Source organism: Bufo bufo, chromosome 7 (assembly GCF_905171765.1).
Source record: "Bufo bufo chromosome 7, aBufBuf1.1, whole genome shotgun sequence".
Classification (NCBI taxonomy): Eukaryota; Metazoa; Chordata; class Amphibia; order Anura; family Bufonidae; genus Bufo; species Bufo bufo.
This window is the reverse complement of record NC_053395.1, coordinates 97,791,706-97,810,373: the sequence shown is the minus strand read 5'-3', so window position 1 is coordinate 97,810,373 and position 18,668 is coordinate 97,791,706.

Below are 18,668 nucleotides of genomic sequence, written 5' to 3'. Positions count from 1 at the left end.
AGGTGAACTCACTTCATTACAATTAATATATAGTCAAGTATAAAATACATTACAAATATGTAGGTAAAATATAACCCAATCAAGCAGTGCTGCATAATCGTGATACACATAATTTATAACACAAAATATATTCATAATTACATAGTGTAGCAAGATACATACAAAAACATATAATTGATATCAATAACAGTGCCAGCTGTAATCAATTTTACAAAGTGTCAAGTGCTTACTAAAGTAGGTAATGCAGACGGAGGATGAAAGAGGAAAACCAGCCGCCATCCATGTTGACACGTGCCTGAATCGCCACTGCGCATGTCTGAGTGACGTGTACTTCCTGCTTCTGAGTTTCGTTATCGTCGTCATATTGCGCATGCGCTTTTCAGTCATGAAATCGACTCGGCCATCTTGGATAAGGGTAAAATCCACTCATTGACCAGCGCAAGCGCCCAGGACATCAGTTCAGTCTGGTGCAATACAGGATCAGGGTGGTAATGGCACATAAACGTGCCCTATGTTTACCAGGGTGGCTAAGTGGGATCGGGGGAAAGCTACCACAACACTATGGAGGTGGAGCCTCCAGCCGTGACCACAGAACAATTGCGCATCCGCACGTGAGTGCAGGGTCGCATTGCATCAGTGATCAAAACCCACCTGTCACCATCCTTTTAAGAGGGTTCTCCTCATGACCACCCGCCCTGCATATATTAGACTATAACTGAAAAGACACTAGAATTAAAAAAGTATATTTAATAAACAGACAACTTCAGCACGCCGTGATCGCACTCCATACATGAATGCAGCCTCGACCCTCCTTTCCCAAAACTCTGTGGCATGCCATCTAAAGAAAAAAAATAATAAAAAAGAACAATTATTAAAAACTTAGGGAATCATCAAGAATATGTGTTTTGTCCAATACACACAATTCACATATTTTACACAGGGACAGTCGACATTGAGATGCGCGTACGGAGGGCAAGTCACAGACCTAGCCAACCCCAATTTAGTAGTCCACATTCAGACCATGCGGTTTTAGGGAATTTAATGTGTAGATCCATTTTAGCTCCCTTTTTTTAAAAAAAAGACTAGTCCTGTTGCCACATCTCCTGGGCATTGGTACGAAATCAATAATGCAACATTTAAGATCTTTTTCTGTATGCTTAGAATTGACAAAATGTTTTGACACTGGTAGGTCAAGTAGTTTTTTTCCTGATGCTAAGTCGGTGATTATTAAAACGTGACTTAAAGTCAGTTGTTGTTTCACCGACATAGACCAGGTTGCAAGGACATACAATTACGTAAATAACATAACTGGAGTCGCAGGTCAGATAATGCCGTATCTGATGTACGACCCCAGTTTGAGGGTGCGTGAAGGTCCTACCCTTAAGGATATATTTACAGTTTACACATGACAAACAGGGGAAACAGCCCAAACTATTGCCTGTTACTGTCATCTGTCTTGCTGTTTTAAGAGTCCCCACGTCAGCCCTAACCAGCTGGTCTTTGATGCTCCTAGACCTGCGGTAGGACATAATGGGCGGAGAGTGAAATTCTTTAATTGTATTGTGGAAACCACCCAGTATATTCCAATGGCGTCAAATAATGTTGCCTATGTCTGTACTTTGTTCACAATGTGTTGAAATAAAAGGGATCCTGACCACTTGTGTTTGTTGCATTTTTCTTTTAAGGGTATCATCCCTATTGAGTCGCCTAACCAATTCCTTTTTCTCATGTAATAGTTTAGTTGGATAACCTCGCTTCACAAACTTGCTCATCAATGTATCCAAAGTACTATCAGCTACCTCAGGGTCTGAGACAATACATCTAGCCCTTAGGAACTGAGAGTACGGGAGGGATCTCACCATAGATCTAGGGTGATTGCTGCTATAAGTCAATAGTGTGTTCCTGTCAGTTGGCTTGGTGAACTGTTCACCAAGCCAACTGACAGGAACACACTATTGACTTATAGCAGCAATCACCCTAGATCTATGGTGAGATCCCTCCCGTACTCTCAGTTCCTAAGGGCTAGATGTATTGTCTCAGACCCTGAGGTAGCTGATAGTACTTTGGATACATTGATGAGCAAGTTTGTGAAGCGAGGTTATCCAACTAAACTATTACATGAGAAAAAGGAATTGGTTAGGCGACTCAATAGGGATGATACCCTTAAAGGGTTTCTATCACTTGGTATCACATATTTAGGTGTCAGACACTAGCGATCCGCTAGTGTCTGCTCTAACAAACCATCCTAATATGATAGGTTTTGGGGCAGCCGTTTTGCTAAAATAAGAACTTATATCTATATGCTAATGAGCCTCTAGGTGCTATGGGGGCATCATTAGCACCTAGAGGCTCCGTCTACCTTCATAAACTGTCGCCGCCCAGCGCGTCCCTCCAGCCCGCCCATCTCCTGCTGAATGCGATCCTCCCCGTGCGCGTCTCTGTTCTGCGCATGCGCAGTGAATGTCTGACCGCTTCCCTGCACAGACATCTCCACTGCGCCTGTTCCTCGGAGCACTATGATGTCATCGGCGCAGGCGCAGTGGAGATGTCTGAGCAGGGAAGTGGTCAGACATTCACTGCGCATGCGCAGAACAGAGACGCGCACGGAGAGGATCGCATTCAGCAGGAGATGGGCGGGCTGGAGGGACGCGCTGGGCGGCGGCAGTTTATGAAGGTAGACGGAGCCTCTAGGTGCTAATGACGCCCCCATAACACCTAGAGGCTCATTAGCATATAGATATAAGTTCTTATTTTAGCAAAACGGCTGCCCCAAAACCTATTATATTAGGATGGTTGGGCAGAGCAGACACTAGCGGATCGCTAGTGTCTGACAGCCAATTATGTGATACCAAGTGATAGAAACCCTTTAAAAGAAAAATGCAACAAACACAAGTGGTCAGGATCCCTTTTATTTCAACACATTGTGAACAAAGTACAGACATAGGCAACATTATTTGACGCCATTGGAATATACTGGGTGGTTGCCACAATACAATTAAAGAATTTCACTCTCCGCCCATTATGTCCTACCGCAGGTCTAGGAGCATCAAAGACCAGCTGGTTAGGGCTGACGTGGGGACTCTTAAAACAGCAAGACAGATGACAGTAACAGGCAATAGTTTGGGCTGTTTCCCCTGTTTGTCATGTGTAAACTGTAAATATATCCTTAAGGGTAGGACCTTCACGCACCCTCAAACTGGGGTCGTACATCAGATACGGCATTATCTGACCTGCGACTCCAGTTATGTTATTTACGTAATTGTATGTCCTTGCAACCTGGTCTATGTCGGTGAAACAACAACTGACTTTAAGTCACGTTTTAATAATCACCGACTTAGCATCAGGAAAAAAACTACTTGACCTACCAGTGTCAAAACATTTTGTCAATTCTAAGCATACAGAAAAAGATCTTAAATGTTGCATTATTGATTTCGTACCAATGCCCAGGAGATGTGGCAACAGGACTAGTCTTTTTTAAAAAAAAAAGGGAGCTAAAATGGATCTACACATTAAATTCCCTAAAACCGCATGGTCTGAATGTGGACTACTAAATTGGGGTTGGCTAGGTCTGTGACTTGCCCTCCGTACGCGCATCTCAATGTCGACTGTCCCTGTGTAAAATATGTGAATTGTGTGTATTGGACAAAACACATATTCTTGATGATTCCCTAAGTTTTTAATAATTGTTCTTTTTTATTATTTTTTTCTTTAGATGGTATGCCACAGAGTTTTGGGAGAGGAGGGTCGAGGCTGCATTCATGTATGGAGTGCGATCACGGCGTGCTGAAGTTGTCTGTTTATTAAATATACTTTTTTAATTCTAGTGTCTTTTCAGTTATAGTCTAATATATGCAGGGCGGGTGGTCATGAGGAGAACCCTCTTAAAAGGATGGTGACAGGTGGGTTTTGATCACTGATGCAATGCGACCCTGCACTCACGTGCGGATGCACAATTGTTCTGTGGTCACGGCTGGAGGCTCCACCTCCATAGTGTTGTGGTAGCTTTCCCCCGATCCCACTTAGCCACCCTGGTAAACATAGGGCACGTTTATGTGCCATTACCACCCTGATCCTGTATTGCACCGGACTGAACTGATGTCCTGGGCGCTTGCGCTGGTCAATGAGTGGATTTTACCCTTATCCAAGATGGCCGAGTCGATTTCATGACTGAAAAGCGCATGCGCAATATGACGACGATAACGAAACTCAGAAGCAGGAAGTACACGTCACTCAGACATGCGCAGTGGCGATTCAGGCACGTGTCAACATGGATGGCGGCTGGTTTTCCTCTTTCATCCTCCGTCTGCATTACCTACTTAGTAAGCACTTGACACTTTGTAAAATTGATTACAGCTGGCACTGTTATTGATATCAATTATATGTTTTTGTATGTATCTTGCTACACTATGTAATTATGAATATATTTTGTGTTATAAATTATGTGTATCACGATTATGCAGCACTGCTTGATTGGGTTATATTTTACCTACATATTTGTAATGTATTTTATACTTGACTATATATGAATTGTAATGAAGTGAGTTCACCTGGCATGTAAATTGCTATGATTTGGCACAACGCTATATATGCTCAGCATTTTGTCTGTACACACTGCTTGAGGAAGGCTCCTGTATAGAGCCGAAACGTCGCATGATCCCTGTGGGTAAATAAAGTATTTTTTCTATTTTTATCCTTTGGAGTGCTGCCCGTTTTTACATTTATTGTTTATCTGGATTGGCTTATATCCATATTGGGCCGGTGCACCCTTCATCTGTTTTCATCAAGGACGGTGCTGCCAAACTTTTTTTCATATATATATATATATATATATATATATATATATATATATAAATAATCTTTGTCATCTATCTAATATATCTGTACAATCATGGGCATTGAATTTACTTGTGGTCGTGGGGGGTGGCTTTGGGCTCCGATCTCCAGTGGGGGAGGGCCAGTCGCGTGCCTAGGGTATTTGGTGTTTGCCCCCCCCAATACTAAAAATATAAAAATACAGTAACTACTCACCTTGTCCCATTCTTCCCTGCAGGCACAGATCGCTCTGCAGCACTGCGTGGGTGGAGCTTATGCAGATTTCCTGGCTGCATGCTCCACCCACACAGGCTGGCAGCGTGATCTGTGTCTGCAGGCTGAATGGTAAAGAGGGGAGAAGTCTTCCTACTTCACCATTCAGAGCGCCGCTGGCCTGAGGGAGGGGAGGAGCCGAGCGGTGAATAACAGGACCCAGCTCCCTGCGCTCAGGCAATGAGCGTTGCCATCTGTATTGATGGAAGTTCTCATTGCTTCTGGCATCCCCCTGAGAGCAGGCACCGCCCCCCACCCCTTAGCACGCCACTGGTGAGGGCGCTTCTGTTTTCACAATGCCGCCGGCACTGGTAAGGATCACGCATGCGCGATCCCTCACAGGAGCCGGCCAGCAGCCAGACGCAGGGGGAAGGGGGCGGGCACACAAGGCTCTGACATTTTGTGTACAGAGCCGGGCCACTCCCTAAGGCTACATGCACACAACCATATGTGTTTATCAGCCCACAAAGTGCGGATCCGCAAAAAAAAAAAAGGATGACGTCCGTATGTCATCAGTGTTTTTGCGGATCCATTGTAACAATGTCTATCCTTGCCTGCGAAACGGACAAGAATAGGACATGTTCTATTTTTTTTGCGGGGCTACGGAACGGACATACTGATGCGGACAGCACACAGTGTGCTGTCCACATTTTTTGCGGACTCATTGAAATGAGTGGGTCCGCATCCTATCTGCAAAAAAAACTGAACGGACATGGAAACAAAATACGTTCGTGTGCATGTAGCCTAAGGCAGGGATAAGCCTGTACATGAAACATCAGCACAGGGAGCTTGCGGGATGACGTTGCGAGTCACGTGAACCGCATCAGCACCGGAGAAACAAGATGTTATAGATAGAGTACTTTACAAAAGTATTATTATATATGTAATAAAGCTGATTAGAATACATTTATATAACTCAGACAACCCCTTTAAGTCACACACTTAATACATACACACATAAGAAATCAAAAACATGAATGCTCACAAACTCAAGTTTTTTGTCTGCCCCCACGCGACTTCAAACCAGACTGCTGTTTTTTTTTTTAACTCTGTAATCATTATCGCACCACCTGAGCCGGACAGTATACAGCTCAAGAAAAAGGCTGCATTGCTGATAGCCGCATGGAGGTATTATTATTATTTTTGGCACCATGCTGTTCAGCAAATACAGGGGGGTGTAGAGGAACACTGTGTGAATATTGGGGGGGTTGCACTGGCACACAGAAGGGGGCATTTTTTGGGACTGGCACACATTATCAAGGGACAATTTTGGACTGGCATACATTATAAGGTAGCATTTTTTTCCATTGGCACACATTATAAGGAGGTATTTTTGGTACTGTGCACACATTATAAAAGGGATTTATTTTTTGTACTGGCGCACATTATAAATGGGTATTTTTTGCACTGGCGTCCATTATAAAGGGATATTTTTGCACTGGCGGACATTATAATAGGGGTATTTTTTGTACTGGTATCAAGTGTTTGCTAGCCCTTGGCACATGTAAAGGCTCCTCTTTACTCTGTATATTTACAAATAATCCATAAGACCAATAACGCCTTTTTGTTTCATGTGCCAATTATTACAACATAACATTTATTGAATCCATAACTTAAAATATTCATGAACTAAATTAAGATGTTTAAAAACTATCAGCTGTGTCACATAGGGCTCTGCACAATTGCCCTGAGGACGCCAGTTTAGCTGGTGAAACATGTCGGGGGGCAGTGTATGAACGATTTTAATACAGCGAGTGCACATAAGAAAAATTACTATAGCGTAGGGACCGAACGGTAGTGAGCCGCATACTACAGCACAATAACCGGCTCCCTACCCACTAGCTAGTGAAAGTATACTGTGAGTAAAACAGTATTTAGAAGATATAAAGATACAAAGCAACCATATGAAACAGCTAATCGTTTTTAAACATTTTTATTTAGTTTATGGATATTTTAAGTAATGGATTCAATAAATGTTATGTTTTAATAATTGTCCCATGAAACAAAAAGGTGTTATTGGTTTTTTGTACTGGCACACATTATAAGGAGGTACTTTTGGTACAGATTTTTTTTATGTACTGGCGCACATTAGAAAGGGGTATTTCTTGTACTGGCACACATTATAAGGGGGTATTGTTCTACTGGCACACATTTATAAGTAAGGAGAATTATTAATACTGGGAGACTACGGAAAACATGATCACTAGTATAGGCACAATGGGGGCATTATTATCATTGGGGGTACTGTTAATACTAAGTATACTTTCATTTCAGAAAAATATTAGTGTTGGTGAGAATTTGGGGAATTCTGTTACTGAGGGGGGGCACCCTAGCACAGTAAGAGCTTAGCACAATTATTTTTGAGGGACATTATGTTTACGACACTATTAGTGTCAGGGACACTATTTGCTGGGTGCAGTAATTTTTTTAGGGCACTGTGTGCCAATAATTATTGAAGGGGGCACTATCTGTGTGGCACTAGTATTTTCAAGGGGACTGTTTCTGCAGTATAGTATTGGAAAGCGCAGAGGGCATTGTAATGGGGGGTAGCAGGATGGGGTGTTCAGAAGGATGATGAAAAAGTAGGAAACTAAGATGTCTGCTTGTCAAACTCTGTAGAGAGACAACAGTTGGCGGAAAGAAATAATCATGGCAGTCTGGTCTGAATGGCAAATATGAGGAAAGCGAATGTCTACATCAGAGGAGAAATCACTGGATGTAAAAGGCATGTGGTGCTGTATTAGGGCTCATGCACACGACTGGGTGCTGACCGTGGGGCAGCCACATGGGGCAGCCACTTCAATGGGGTCCGCGATCTGCATCTGATGGTCCGCATCACTCCATAGTGCTTCCATGTGCTTCCGATCCGTGCTTCCGCACTGCATCTCTGGGTTTGCGGACCCATTCAAGACAAAATGGGTCCGCACCCGTCATGCGGGGTGCACACAGCCGGTGCCCCGTGTATTGCAATACGGCTACGGTGGGGCAACGGCCGTGTGCATGAGCCCTTACCCTGTATGTTTTGTAGCTCCGTATGTAATGTTTTCCAAGTATGTCTTCAACAGTAGGGCTGGAGGGAAGGGGTTAGGTTAAGAATATGGCATGGGGGGGGGGAGCAAAAAAGCTAGGTGCACCCCTGTCCGTTGCCACAAAGCCCTGACGGACTTACCGTGACCGCATTATGGAACTGTTACTCCCAGCCAGCACCATCCCTACATTACACATGTAAGCGGCACAGGCTGCCTAGAATGGATGGGCAGGGCTGCAGGGCAAATCGGCACTTCCAGACAAGAAGTGGTGAGGATGCCCAGTGTGGAAGACAGCCTGCCTGTAGAGTGGCGTGGAGTGGCCTGCAGCGTGAGTGGAGCTGGAACCTAAAAGGCGTGTTGAGGTATGAAGTTGAGGTTGAAGTTAAAGGGAACCTGTCACCCCTTCTAAAACCATCCCAAGCCGTCAGCAGTACCTGCGTGTAGCCAGCCGCGTGTTTCTGATGATGCCTTTCTTTCTGAAGGCAGATGCAGCAAAAGTACTGAAAATTTTGTTTTATCCCCTGCCTGGCACGCTTCTCCTCACATGCTAGAAGTCAAGGAGGCAGCGGCCTCCTTGCTTCAAGTCACGGTAACCGCGTCCCCTTCCCTGCCCCTTCACTGTGACTAAAAACTGGCAGTTCGGCTGGCTTTGCCGAACTCTCTGCATAAGCGTTGTCAGTCACAGCGAAGGGGCAGGGAAAGGCATCATCAGAAACACACTGCTGGCTACACACAGGTACTGCCGGCGACTTGGGATGGTTCCCTTTAAGGAATGAAATTGAGGTGTGATGGGGTTTGAGGGTAGGGGAGCCCAAGCTGAACTTTTGCACCAGGGCCATGAAACTTTGGCTACGTCCCTGGTCTACCTCTAGATTATTCTTATTATTGTTTTATGTCTCCATCCGACTTTTATTCACTGCAATGCAAAAAAAAAAACATTTTTTTTGCAGGACAGAAAAGTGTGGTATGCATCACTATTTTTTCCTGAAAAAAAAATAAAAATAAACAAAACACACACATACAGAGACATAAACAATGACAAACAAAAAGTATGTACTTTTGAACTACGTTTTTCAAATTATGGTCTATAGGTACATCAAGTAATATTTTTTTAGATATTATTTCTATTTACAAAAGTACAGCAAAAAAACAAGATGTGAATGGCCCCTAAATGTAAAATACAAATATGACTGCTTCTCTCTGGAACTTCGGCCTATAAGATATGAGGGCTAAAGATACCATATTACTGTACATTATAACACTATTCTGTTGCAATCCAATAACACTGGATATTGTCCATAACCCTGTAGTACTCACCTCTACCTTCCTCCTCATATGGCGCTTTCCTTTTTTTGCTGAAAAAAATAGGATGTGTCTAAGCAGCTGTCATATTATACAAAAATATACAGCAAGCTAGAACCATCATACATTTTTCATCTTAACAAAGAATTCTTAAATGCAGCAGGACATAAAAAAATAAATAAAAAAAAGATGAATCATGGAATAAACAACTAATAACCTGTCATACATGGGGGGATCAAAACTTCAAAGGCCAAATGCAATAGACCAGCCATGAATTCCTTGCAATCCCCTGCCCCTCGCACATTTAGGCACAGACCACCATAGAGCCCCTGCAGGTCCATTGTAGACAACACCCTACAGCCTCTGCCCCGCAGACTGCACCCAGGGATAGAGCCATCTGTTGAGCCTGACCATCACCTGCATTTCGCTCACAACATGGCTCCTACTGTCATTAACATACAACGCCTTCCATTACTAAGAACACTGCATTTCTGTTGGAACAGCTGCTAAAGTTTGGGGAGAAGCGATCAAGGAGGAGCAAATATTGCGGAGACATGACCCTCACGGAGACGTTAGAAGCATCATCTTACCGCAAGGCCCAAGCACAGCGCCGAGAATGAGGTGAGTCAGTGCTGGGCAGCGAAGCACAGCAGGACAGGGGAGGCAGAAAGCAGAAGCATTGGCGCCCGCCTACCAGTCCTCTCCCTCCCAAGATGACTGCAGAGCACAGCCCCCGTCACCACCTCCTGGGAGAGGAAGAAGCCATCCACAATATAAGCTGGAGCATATGCCTTATAGAACGAAGTATGTATGGATAGTAAAATACATATATTAGCAGATAACCCTCAAAAGCGGGGGCACCATACCCAGGAGAGTGGGTGAGGATACAACACATAGAATGTGAACCATCATATATATAGCAAGGTCAGAGGACATGACAAGGAGGAGGCATAAGAGGAGAGAACTACAACTCCCAGCATGTCCAGGCTGATATAATGTGATAGCAGAGCATGCTACAGGAAGGAGATGTAAGAGGAGAGGATTACTCCTCCCTGCATGTCTAGGCTGATCTAATGTTATATCAGCGCGCATTACAGGTAGGGGGTACAAGTGGAGAGGACTAAAACTCCCAGCATGTCAAGACTGATATGTGATAGCAGAGGACCTTTCAAGGACCCTTTACACTGCCTGATGTTTTGGCAGATAATCGCTAATGAGCATATGTGCAAGCGCTCGTTAGCAATACCCTACTGGTGTAAAGGTGCCGCTGATTACCTGATGAATGAGGGCAACGGTTATTCATTGGGTAATAGGATCATTAGTGCGGTCTCCTAAACCATCAATGATTCTATATGGGGACAAGCGATGGCATTAGCGGTCGCAGGTGATTGTCAGGAAGGATCACTTCCCATGTAAAAGGGGCCTTAAAGGGGGGTATTCCCATCACAGACAATGGGGGGTATACTGCTAGGATATGCCCCTATTTTCTAATACGCGTGGATCCCACCTCCGGGACCCGCACCTACACCGAGAACGGAGCAGGGAAGGTGACGGAGGATGCACTGTGCATGGCCAGCAGCCCTCCTTTGGTTTCTATGGGGCCAACAAAAATAGCCAAGCGACGGCTCCACCATTACCGTCAACCCCATAGAAATAATTGACCCCATTTTAGAAACTACACCCCTCAAGGTATTCAAAATTGATTTTACAAACTTTCTTATCCGTTTAGGTGTTCCACAAGAATTAAAAGAAAATGTAGATAAAATTTCAGAATTTCACTTTTTTGGCAGATTTTCCATTTTAATCCATTTTTCCAGTAACAAAGCAAGGGTAAACAGCCAAACAAAACTCAATATTTATTGCCCTGATCCGGTAGTTTACAGAAAGACCGCATATGTGGTCGCAAACTGCTGTACGGGCACATGGCAGGGCGCAGAAGGAAAGGAACGCCATATGGTTTTTGGAAGGCAGATTTTACTGGGAAAAAATTTAAGTTGCCATGTCACATTTGAAGACCCCCTGATGCACCCCTAGAGTAGAAACTCCCAAAAAATGAACCCAATTTGGAAACTACGGGACAAGATGGCAGTTTTGTTGGTACTATTTTAGGGTACATATGATTTTTGGTTGCTCTATATTACACTTTTTGTGAGGCAAGGTAACAAAAAAATCGCTGTTTTTGCTATTTACAATGTTATCTGACAGGTTAGATAATGTGGTAGTTTTATAGAGTAGGTTGTTACGGATGCGAAAATACCAAATATGACTACTTTAACACAATAAAAGCATTTTTTAAACATAAAGATCATGTTTTAGTGTCGCCATAGTTTTTTTTAGCACAGTTTTTATTTAATTTTTTTTGACGGTGTTCACCTGAGAGGTTAGGTCATGTGATATTTTTATAGAGCCAGTCGTTACGGACGTGTCGATACCTAATATGTGTACTTTTCTTTTTTTCCAAATTTTTTTTATTATTTTTTTTTTACTTTATTTTGGGAAAAGGATGTATTTTTTTTTACTTGAAACTTTAAAAAAAAAAATTAACTTTTTTTTTTTAACTTTTTTTCCCACTTTATTCTTTGTCCCATTCTGGGACTTCAACTTTTGGAGGTCTGATCCCCTTTACAATCCATCACAATACTTCTGGATTGTGATGCATTGGCTGTAAGGCTCCGTGGCCGTATTGCGGACCGCATTTGCGGATCAGCAATACACTGGAACTGTTCCGTGTGTATTCCGCATCACGGATGTGAACCCATTCACTTCAATCCGGAATGGTGCGGAACGGAAGCACGGAACGGAACCCTACGGAAGCACTACGGAGTGCTTCCATGGGGTTAAGTCCTGTACTTCCGTTCCGCAAAAAGGCCTGCCTCCTCCCTCCTCTCTGCTACGGAACTTATTGTTGTAAGTAATACAGATGGATTACACATAATTATTATATCTTAACAATGCAGGTTAGATAAGATTATACTACAGTGAGCGGGGCCGGTGCACCAATCCCCTACAGTCTACAGGGACTGTAGACTACAGTGATACAGGGACTGCACCAATCCCCACTGTCATTCCTAATCCAGATGCCGGCCCTCAGCCCCTCCTCCCTCTGTTAATACACACTCCCACTACGCTGTGCGGCATGGTGGCGGCCGTGTATCATTAGGTTATATCGCGTCGCGGGATTCGTCGGATTCCAATTTTACTAAATATGTCGGGATTCGAGTCCACGAATCCCACAAGATTTGAGGGATTCGTGGATTCGACGGATTCGTCGTCCCACCTCTACTTTAAAGTATATATCAATATAAAGTATTGAGTCCCAATCTTTTAAGTAATGTTGGAGATTTTAAAACATGTGATCTTTTGGGTATTAATGGTGCTAATTTGTTTATCATTTCAGATATCTGGCAACTGGCAATTCTTTTTCATCCTTACATTTTGAGTATAGAATGGGCACCTCCACAATTGCTGGCATGGTACTGGCTTGGTACTGGCTACATGTGCCACCATTTTGTTGAGACTGAAAGCTTCAGTGCTGCCACACCAACCAGGCACATCCAACCAGGCAGCAGTGGCTTGATATAGCCCAGGGCTTCCCAGAGAGGGCTCATTTTCAAATTGTATTGATGCCCTTGACGGGAACCACATACGGGTTAGGAAGCCACTGAACTCAGGGTCCCGATTCAATAATTATAAACAGTTTTTCTCTGTAGTTTTGTTGGCCTTGGCTGACATAAACTACAGATTTATAATTGTAGATATTGGGTCCTATGGAAGTACTGCAGATGCTTGCATCTTCAGGGCTTCCAGAATGGGTCGGTGGCTTCAATCCAACACTAAATGTATGCATGTTTCACCATCATCATTAATAAAATTGTAGTTGGACTTATTCTGAATTAATAAAAACTATCATTACATGTGCCATGTCACTAAACTCCATCTGTATTATGTTTACTATCGTGTGCACAATGGACATTATATTTTTTCTGAAATGTTTTGTAGATATGTATTATAAATAAAAATATGTTGAATAAAGTGTATAAGTTTGTTGATATTGTTTGTAACCACATTAATATTAGTGTGTGTAACTGATTGAGAAATCAAGTTTATATAGTACGTGTATTTGGGTGTGTAAGGGATCGTCTCTCTTTCAGGGGGTCACACTCACAGACATCTTCACAGACACCAGGATTTAAGGGCCAAAACTGTGTTTTATTGTGGCACGTCCGCGTAAACATAAACAGTTGTACAAAATAAACTCCTGCCCGTCTGGGCTCTACCTAAACACATAGGTTTCCCTGACTCACCTCTAAGTACCGCTTAGTGTCAGGGTCTCAGGCTCCAAGCCTTAGCAGGTTCCGCTCATCAAGTGTCAGTCCACCCAGGGTAGAAATCAGGGCTTTGCATAGCCTTCTGGCCCCTCAGTCCTCCTGACTGAGACCACACACAGAGCCTCTGCTCTAGGTTCACAGACACTTCTCCCTTCTCAGACTGACCTACTCTTAGGCGCTTTATGCCAGCCTGATTACAGCAGGCCTCACCTGCGATCACCTCAGGTAGAAAGGAAAACCCGTACTGGAAGGGTGTGGACTGGCAACTACCTCTACCAAGCCTAGCCACCAGTCCAAGTAAAATCCAGCCCAGAAAATGTATACAAAAATGTCTCCGAAAACTATGCTTTGCTGATACTACTGCCACTCTCTGGATTTTATCTGTCTCACCCATCTGAGGTACCTGAAGTGGGACAACACACCTTCCAGCACTGTTCACATTACCACATATCCCCCCCTTCTTCTTTAGACCGGAGGTCTGGGGATTTTCCCACATCGTACCATGTGCCCTCTGGAAGATGTGGTCAGTGTCACATATTTCTCTCTATTCTGCCACCCCCAGGCTAGCAGAGCTTGGTTTTTCATAAACACTGACTTTCTACCTAACAGACAGTGTCTAAGAGACTCCTTCTCCTCTTTGCTGGAGAACTTTTTCTTAGCTTTCTGGCTTCCTCCTTTTCCAGATTTCTTCTTAGGTCCACGACCTCTAACTTCCGCAATCTTTACAGCCGTGTTTTCCATGAGGAGCTCCTCCTTTTGTTGGAGATCCGGTTGGTCAGTTTTATACCACCCTTTAGCCGCTCTGGTGTTACCTGGTGTTCACACTCGCTTTGTTTCTTTCTTCTATCAACAGATAACACTTCTCTTTTTTCTTTACTCCCGACAGGGTTTAGCTCAGGTTTGGCTTCAGTTTCAGAGTCTTCTGCTTCTTCAGTAGCTCTGCCCACTTCGGCAGACTCTTCTTCAGCCTTATCTTTGGTCTCTGGTACATCTGAGAATTTCTCCCACTCCAACTCATCGGCCTTAGCTTCTTCAACCTTTAAGTCTCTTTTGGAGTCTTCATTCCATTTGTTGGCCTTCTCATCTTTCTCGGACACGCCATATACTTGCATTCTTAACCCCTCCTCCTCTTTCTCATCAAGATTGGAGGTACTGGAGACACCAGGGTCCTCATCAAACTCTTCATCTTCTGGCATTCCCTCCAGGTCACCCAGGATACTGTTCTCCTTTTGGGCAGGCTCTAGGAGAGCCATCTCACAGTAGTAGACAACATCTGTATGCTGGCCGTCTGTCTCCTCATATTTCTTCCCCAGCAGACTGCTGGCTTTATGGAAGGCATTGACGGTAGAGTGGACATCTTTCATGACCCGTCCTGGCTACTCACTGCAATGAGTGTCTTGACTTCTGCCTCCACATCAGCTTCATCAACTTGTTCAGAAGAAACTTCTTCCATCTTCTCTGCCTCAGCCGGCAGTGCAGTACCACCATCTTCAGGCCCATTCCTAACAGGCTCTGACTTTTTGGCATCTTTCAGAGGATTCTCCTCTTCAGGTTTCTCATTTTCCTTTGATTGAGCCAACCTATCATCTCGAGAAGCTCTTGCCTCTAACTCTTCAAGCTTAGTCTTCTCCAACTTATAGACGTTCTTCCCGACGTCATCCTTTGAGCTCATGAGATCCTCCATCTCTGCTCTGAGTTGCTTGTTCAGCCTCTCACATTCACCTCGCTCCTCAAGCGCTTCTTCAAGGGCTCTAACCAAGGAGAGGGCCTTGGTCTCCTTCTCCCGAGCATCAGCCTCAGCTCGGTCACATTCTTCGGCATATCGGGCCAAGCCATATTTCTCTATACGAGACATAATTTGCCTCTGGTGGTCCAGGTCCACCATCAGATCATCCAATTCTCGCTGAAGTTTGTTCTTGGTTTTGCGCACAAACGTGATGGAAGTGCCCTGCTCTTTGGCCTCCTGTTCCAGCTGCTCCCCGCTTTGCTCTGCTGCAGCAGCTGATGTAGGAGTACCACCATTCTCTTTTGGACACCCTGTGGAGGTTCTACTCAGAGTCTCTTTAAGCACATTGTCCGTGTCTACCACAGTTTTCTGTGCTTCTTTGCAGCCTTTACTCTTCACCTGGATATCAGGCAGTAGATCCTTCAGCGCACTCATCTTTTCCTGATTGCAGCTGTACTGACACGTCTGGTCATCTAACACTGCCTAGGTATAGGTCTCATTCACTAGGCTGACGTCTCCCCACTTAACTCTCGTCACGTCAGGTATAACTGTTGTCTGGTCGCTACTAGCAACTACTTTAATTTCGCAAGACCTTGACCTGGTAGCTTCTTTCTCTGAGTTGCTATTGGTCACAGCACATACATCATATATACTGCTCGGGTCACTATCAATCCTGACCTCTAGGGGCACCGATGAGCCTACCCCCACCTGGGACACTTCCTTAGTAACCAAAAAACACTGTGGAGACTGCATATCCACCTCTGGTATGGTACTGGCTTGGTACTGGCTACATGTGCCACCATTTTGTTGAGACTGAAAGCTTCAGTGCTGCCACACCAACCAGGCACATCCAACCAGGCAGCAGTGGCTTGATATAGCCCAGGGCTTCCCAGAGAGGGCTCATTTTCAAATTGTATTGATGCCCTTGACGGGAACCACATACGGGTTAGGAAGCCACTGAACTCAGGGTCCCGATTCAATAATTATAAACAGTTTTTCTCTGTAGTTTTGTTGGCCTTGGCTGACATAAACTACAGATTTATAATTGTAGATATTGGGTCCTATGGAAGTACTGCAGATGCTTGCATCTTCAGGGCTTCCAGAATGGGTCGGTGGCTTCAATCCAACACTAAATGTATGCATGTTTCACCATCATCATTAATAAAATTGTAGTTGGACTTATTCTGAATTAATAAAAACTATCATTACATGTGCCATGTCACTAAACTCCATCTGTATTATGTTTACTATCGTGTGCACAATGGACATTATATTTTTTCTGAAATGTTTTGTAGATATGTATTATAAATAAAAATATGTTGAATAAAGTGTATAAGTTTGTTGATATTGTTTGTAACCACATTAATATTAGTGTGTGTAACTGATTGAGAAATCAAGTTTATATAGTACGTGTATTTGGGTGTGTAAGGGATCGTCTCTCTTTCAGGGGGTCACACTCACAGACATCTTCACAGACACCAGGATTTAAGGGCCAAAACTGTGTTTTATTGTGGCACGTCCGCGTAAACATAAACAGTTGTACAAAATAAACTCCTGCCCGTCTGGGCTCTACCTAAACACATAGGTTTCCCTGACTCACCTCTAAGTACCGCTTAGTGTCAGGGTCTCAGGCTCCAAGCCTTAGCAGGTTCCGCTCATCAAGTGTCAGTCCACCCAGGGTAGAAATCAGGGCTTTGCATAGCCTTCTGGCCCCTCAGTCCTCCTGACTGAGACCACACACAGAGCCTCTGCTCTAGGTTCACAGACACTTCTCCCTTCTCAGACTGACCTACTCTTAGGCGCTTTATGCCAGCCTGATTACAGCAGGCCTCACCTGCGATCACCTCAGGTAGAAAGGAAAACCCGTACTGGAAGGGTGTGGACTGGCAACTACCTCTACCAAGCCTAGCCACCAGTCCAAGTAAAATCCAGCCCAGAAAATGTATACAAAAATGTCTCCGAAAACTATGCTTTGCTGATACTACTGCCACTCTCTGGATTTTATCTGTCTCACCCATCTGAGGTACCTGAAGTGGGACAACACACCTTCCAGCACTGTTCACATTACCACATATCCCCCCCTTCTTCTTTAGACCGGAGGTCTGGGGATTTTCCCACATCGTACCATGTGCCCTCTGGAAGATGTGGTCAGTGTCACATATTTCTCTCTATTCTGCCACCCCCAGGCTAGCAGAGCTTGGTTTTTCATAAACACTGACTTTCTACCTAACAGACAGTGTCTAAGAGACTCCTTCTCCTCTTTGCTGGAGAACTTTTTCTTAGCTTTCTGGCTTCCTCCTTTTCCAGATTTCTTCTTAGGTCCACGACCTCTAACTTCCGCAATCTTTACAGCCGTGTTTTCCATGAGGAGCTCCTCCTTTTGTTGGAGATCCGGTTGGTCAGTTTTATACCACCCTTTAGCCGCTCTGGTGTTACCTGGTGTTCACACTCGCTTTGTTTCTTTCTTCTATCAACAGATAACACTTCTCTTTTTTCTTTACTCCCGACAGGGTTTAGCTCAGGTTTGGCTTCAGTTTCAGAGTCTTCTGCTTCTTCAGTAGCTCTGCCCACTTCGGCAGACTCTTCTTCAGCCTTATCTTTGGTCTCTGGTACATCTGAGAATTTCTCCCACTCCAACTCATCGGCCTTAGCTTCTTCAACCTTTAAGTCTCTTTTGGAGTCTTCATTCCATTTGTTGGCCTTCTCATCTTTCTCGGACACGCCATATACTTGCATTCTTAACCCCTCCTCCTCTTTCTCATCAAGATTGGAGGTACTGGAGACACCAGGGTCCTCATCAAACTCTTCATCTTCTGGCATTCCCTCCAGGTCACCCAGGATACTGTTCTCCTTTTGGGCAGGCTCTAGGAGAGCCATCTCACAGTAGTAGACAACATCTGTATGCTGGCCGTCTGTCTCCTCATATTTCTTCCCCAGCAGACTGCTGGCTTTATGGAAGGCATTGACGGTAGAGTGGACATCTTTCATGACCCGTCCTGGCTACTCACTGCAATGAGTGTCTTGACTTCTGCCTCCACATCAGCTTCATCAACTTGTTCAGAAGAAACTTCTTCCATCTTCTCTGCCTCAGCCGGCAGTGCAGTACCACCATCTTCAGGCCCATTCCTAACAGGCTCTGACTTTTTGGCATCTTTCAGAGGATTCTCCTCTTCAGGTTTCTCATTTTCCTTTGATTGA